Source organism: Megalops cyprinoides, chromosome 18 (assembly GCF_013368585.1).
Source record: "Megalops cyprinoides isolate fMegCyp1 chromosome 18, fMegCyp1.pri, whole genome shotgun sequence".
In the NCBI taxonomy this organism is placed as follows: Eukaryota; Metazoa; Chordata; class Actinopteri; order Elopiformes; family Megalopidae; genus Megalops; species Megalops cyprinoides.
Window position 1 is genome coordinate 2,951,931 of NC_050600.1, and position 5,808 is coordinate 2,957,738.

The window sequence follows — 5,808 nt, forward strand, 5'->3', positions numbered from 1 at the left end:
ATTTCCTCATTCTTCGCAAGCCGAGGAACACCCCGCTCTTAAAGCTGTAGCATATAGCGTTTTCTGCACTCCATGGGATGGGGAAAACTAATGAATCATCCATGTTATTTACGATGCATAGCGTGTTGCTTGGATGCAGTGGTCGGATCTCAACCGATCGAATCGCTGTGGTGCATTGTTCCTTAAATAATAAAGCCGTAACTAACATTTTTGAGGAAGCATTATACTATTTTCTTTATTCTTGCACAATGTGTTCCTTGATGTCATACGAAGTCGCGAGGAAGCATCGCTATTGCAGCTTTCTCTGATTTAATACTTGCCAAAGTTGCCTCTTATTACTATTAAAGAACGGAATTAAGATTTAGTCTGGCCCTATAAATAAATAGTTTATATAGTTAAACTTTTTTAAAAAAAAAAAAAAAAACGTAATACATATAATGTAAGTAAAATCGACAATATGAATGTTTTACTGACGATTGATCATATAATTACAGTTCACCACACTTAAGGTCTTTCGAGTTGAGTTGCCTGTCTGACAATTGCATAGTTTCCTGTTGCTCTAAATGCAACCCGGCCACATTCTGAGGTTGCCAAACCATGGGGTGAGCAGCCTACTTTATGGAAAACGCAGTGAGTGTTTCTCCTTTCCTGCTTAATTTTCTGTCTATTTAAATGTAGAATGTACAAGGTGCCAGTCATATACGTGTAACTTATATGCGGGGCCCATATCCCGCTTTATATGCAGGAGCGTTACTTCAGTGAGCCTACTTCCGCTTTGAGTTTGGTTGAAATGTATTTCTGCTGCGAATAATGGTATAATTCACGCTCACTCTCACGGCTGAAAAGTGGAATGGGTGGAGAGGTTAAGTCCCAGGTGGATCACCTTGCTCTTGTTTTATTTTGTGATCTTTGAAGAACAGATGGACACTGCTGTGGTATTTTTACTCAAGGGGAGGTCTAAAGAAGTCCAAAATTCCACGAACAGAGTGGGTGAGATAATAAAAAGCATCGTTAGTTTTCTGATATATGAGTTTGAGAATATGACTGTGCTCTTTGCTGTCCAGCTCAACATTGTCGGGTCTCAAAGCACACACCTGTCCTCACGTTTCCATGGAGATTGGACAGACACAGTCTCTTTGCTAACGGGATGAAGAGTGAAGAGAACAAGCTCTGCTGACCAACTGACCGAACACCCTGACCCCAGCACACTTTGTGTGTGTGTGTGTGTGTGTGTGCACTTCACATGACTCTGTGTCAGTACTAACCACTGAATGCCACGTACTCTTCCTGACTCCCTCCTTCATTTGCCTCTGGTGTGGAATAATGAATGCAAACACAACGAAAACAGAAACAAACACACACACACACACACACACACACACACACATGCGCGCGCACACATCTGGCTCTACCACAGGGCAGAATGTCATTCATGTGACATCAGTTTAGCAGGGTTCTTTCTATTGTTCAGGGACAACACAGTGAACTGGAAGATTTAGAGCTAAGCCTGGGGTGTTCATGTAGTGAATAAGGCACACCGTTTGAATGAGATCCTGGCTGGGTGGAGCAACATGGGTCTCATCATATAAACACCCACACACACCTATGCAGACACATATACTGTGTACATGCACACACTTGCACACATACACACAAACTCACTCACATACATACACAAACTCTCTCTCTCACACACACACACACACACACACACACACACACACACACACACACACGTTTGCACTACACTCACACAAACATTTACAAGCACATCCACACATAAGAGCTTCATTGACTGATCAGGATATGTAGCCCAGCTCACCTTGTTATTCTATGTACCATCTACAGAGTGTGTCTAGCACTGTGCCAAGCCTGACGCTCTCCGAGGGTCTGCTTTCACTTCAAATCCCGAACCGTTCCATGTATTCTGTGTGCAAATACAGTATATTTGCTAGAGCCAGTGTGAAATTCACATTTAACTGACTGCCACCTATTCCTATTTGTCCTGCTGACACAACTTATCTTTATATAGCTTTTGCAGTGCACTTTGATCCCTGTAAAATATGTAAAAAGCTGTGAAATCCCACAAGTCTCATTTTTCAGAGACTAAAGAGACCTTTCTGTAGAAGTCTCTCTCTATAGCTTACATGTCGTACCTGTAGTCAGTTTTGTTGCCCTTCTCTGTACTTTTTTGACAGCTTCTCTGTCCTTCATGCAGTTGCCATTCTCTGTAATCACCAGGACTGGACCCTATGTGGTCTGATAAAGGTACAGTATTGCATAATGCTAACATAGACTCTTCTATAGACATATTTCTGTATATTCCTGTATTCTATTTGTTTGTTTTTTTTTTTTTTTTGTGCTTCAGCACAATGTCAGTCAACCGTTACATCCTCCCCTTTTTCATACTGTACACAATCTAAATTAGTACCCTCCCATAAATGATCCTGTCCTAAAGTGTTATCTCCACATGCTGAATTTGATCTTAAATTTCATTTGAGGTGTCTGCCACATCCTGGACTGTAATTAAATCTTCTTGGATTGTTTTGTTAACAATTTAGGGGTTTTTTGTTTGTTTGTTTTTTGTTTTTACAATTCTTTCAATTTCAGTTTCAAATTCTTATATATGAGGCAAGTTAAACTAACTGGCCTAAAGTTCCCTGGGTCAATATGAACCTTTTCATCAAAGTAGCACTTCCTTGTTTGAAGTTTCCACTGATTGCACAAAGATTATTGGTCATGGGTTATAAATAATTCATAATAATAGTTCTTTCAGTACTGTTGGGTAAATACCATCAGGGCCAACTGACTTATTCATGTTTATTAGGTTTTACACTACTTAATTTGCCTTATTAGAATGTGATTAAATACTTCTCTGGGATTAGATGCAACTGCAGGCATATCTGTAGGCCTAATCTCCTTCCTGGTGAGGTTGTCAAGAAATGTATGTTGAGCCTAGCTGCAAAACTTTTATTGCTATTAAGCAACCCCACCATACACACACACACAAAGGTGCACGTCTTTCCTCTCTCAGGTGATGACTTCTCCTGTTTGTGGCATCCTCCTTTTACCAGCATAAGATGACACTTAAATTCATGAGAAAAAGCGTTGATTCAAAAATTCATAGATTGGCAGTCATAGAGGAAGTACATCGAGGCCGAAAGTCCACTGCCTCCCACCTAAAGAGCACAGAGTTCGCTGCATGCGACGGCAGGACGCCTCCGCCGGGTTAATGTTTGAGCTTCCTGTGAGTCAGACGTCGCAAACGGCCACCGGTTTCAGAATGAATGTCGCACGTGTGTCAGTCACAGCAGGTACCACCTCTTTTGGACCCTGGCTGACTCCACGCTTTCACTCCACGCAGTTTCCGGACGGCAAACCTAATCAGAGTTTGATTAAAAAAAAAAAAAACCGTGATAAAACCGCCTACCCGCTCACGCTCAAGCAGTGTCCCATCCCAACATTTGTCAACTGTCAACGGTCGTGTCCTGAAATATGAGGAGGTGTGTGTGTGTTTGAATGTCTAAATGTAGAGTTGGGATAATCTAACAAGCCCAGACTTTGTGCGTATCCACAAAATTTGGAACTTCAGAATCAGAGAGGAGTGAAAACAAGAGAAACAGCGCAACCTAGTGGCCACTCCAAAAAGTATCTGTTCACTGCCATTTCTTATCTTTCTCTATCTTTCCTATCTTTCTTTGTCTGAGCCAGGCGAAATACAGCTGTCGTGGCTGTTTTATAAAATTACATTTAGCTGATTGTTTATATAATGTCATACTGTATCAAAATGTATGGACTCCTTCATCAAGCTCCCTTTCAAACTTTGGTTTGGTTTCCTCTCCAGCAACGCAGCAGCAGGCGTAAGGAAACTGAAAGTACAGGATTGTCTGTGGCTGAGCAGTTGATTCCCACTTTTCCCCTGATCGTGCAGACTGCCAACATTGACACGCTCGTACAAGAGTAAAGCAACATAACTTGCTAATCTATCGCCATCTTTCTAACACACTTAAACACCGAAATGAAGAGAAGCTGTAACGGCCTGGTAAAATCTGAGCCCTCTTCCGAGGAGGTAAGGCGAGAAGTGAACTTCAGTCCCTGTCCGCGTCTGCAGGTGTTTCCCGATGTGTGCGTTATGCAAAACCTCTCGTCAGACGAGTTCATGATGTTTTCACGCACGCTTTTTTACTATGTGTATGCATGCACTTATCTGTATGGATCGTGCCGCATGTTGTTGGTCCTTGTGGTAACGTATATTTTACAGCGAGTTTATGTTCATCTGAAGCCTATTTTGAGCCGTTGGGTAATTCCTTAGCTCCAAGGGTTGAAAATACCGCCACAGTTTCATTACAGACGTGCTCTCATACACTTGAGATTAAACTCTGTTCGATATCTTTGCCAAGAGCATGGAATGGCGAATAAATCGTTCCTGATAAATTAAAGGAATACATTCATTTAAACCCTAACAATTAACGAGAGGGAATCAGGAAAAAAAAATGAGAAGCAGCATACATACTACATAATCCAAGCGTTAGATTACACAATGTGTTTATTTGCACGGTGTTACATTTGATTTTGAAATCACATAAAATAATTTACATTTCCATCAGACTGTTATTTTCACATTACAACAATTACCATGTTTAAGAAACGACCTTAGATTAAAGGTAAAGAACTGCAATAACTGGGTTCTCTTCTGTGTTTCATTGAAAACATGCCTGAGACTAAGTAATCATAATCATTCTGATTATGCACAAAAATTAAAGCCGTGGTATTTTGACCTTATTTTCCAAATGGTGTGAGCTTGATGTGGTCCACCCAGGTTCCCAAGGAGTCCCAGCAGGTAGTGGATCACCTCGGTCAGATCATGAAGGGGTTCTCCAGGCTGTACTGGACCGAGGACTTCAGTGACGTGGAGCTGGTGGTTAACGGGAGCGAGAGGCTGAAGGCCCACCGCGCTGTCCTGTCCCTGAGCAGCGACGTCTTCCGCCAGATGCTCTCTGGCGACCGCTGGCGGGAGGCCAGCCAGCAGGAGGTGCACTTAACCGAGGAGGAGAGCTGCGTGGAGTTCATGGACCTCTTCCTCCAGTACTTCTACACCGGCGCCCTGGCCATTGATGCAGAGAACCTTTTCCCCCTGCTGGTGCTGACGGACAAGTACAACGTCTCGGCGCTGAGACGCAGCTGCGAGGAGTTTTCCCTGCGGAGCGTCGGCGAGGGGCCCGTGGGCCGCGCCCTGGCCTGGTGGAGGAGCGCCGAGCACGTCAACTTCCGGGAGCTGGAGGAGGCCTGCGTCCGCCACGCGGCCCTCAACGCCGCCGCTATCATGGGCTCTGCGGAGTGGCTGTCCCTGGAGCCCCGGCGCCTCTGCTGCTTGCTCGACAGCACCGACCTGGTGGTGGAGAGCGAGTTCCAGCTCTTCCGGGCGGTCAGGCGCTGGCTCACGCACAACAAGGCGGATCCCGACACGATCCTGAAGCACGTGCGATTCCCGCTGATGTCCCCGCTGGACGTGTATGACCCCAGCTTCGCGGACACGCTGCCGGCAGACGTCAGGCAGATCTTCCTTGCCGAGAGCGCGTTAATATACCAGGTGAACTCTCTGCCCATGGAGGCCATCAGCCTGTACCATGACATTCAGGCCCCCAGATTCTCCATGAGGCTGTACACATCCGCAGATTTCGGCTGCTCTCGTAAGTTAGAGAATGTCAACAATTATCAAACGGTCTGCATTGACTTCACCACAAAGCTGTTTCAGTCTAAAACCTCTTGGAAAATCATGTCACAGAATTACCATAATCACTATAACCA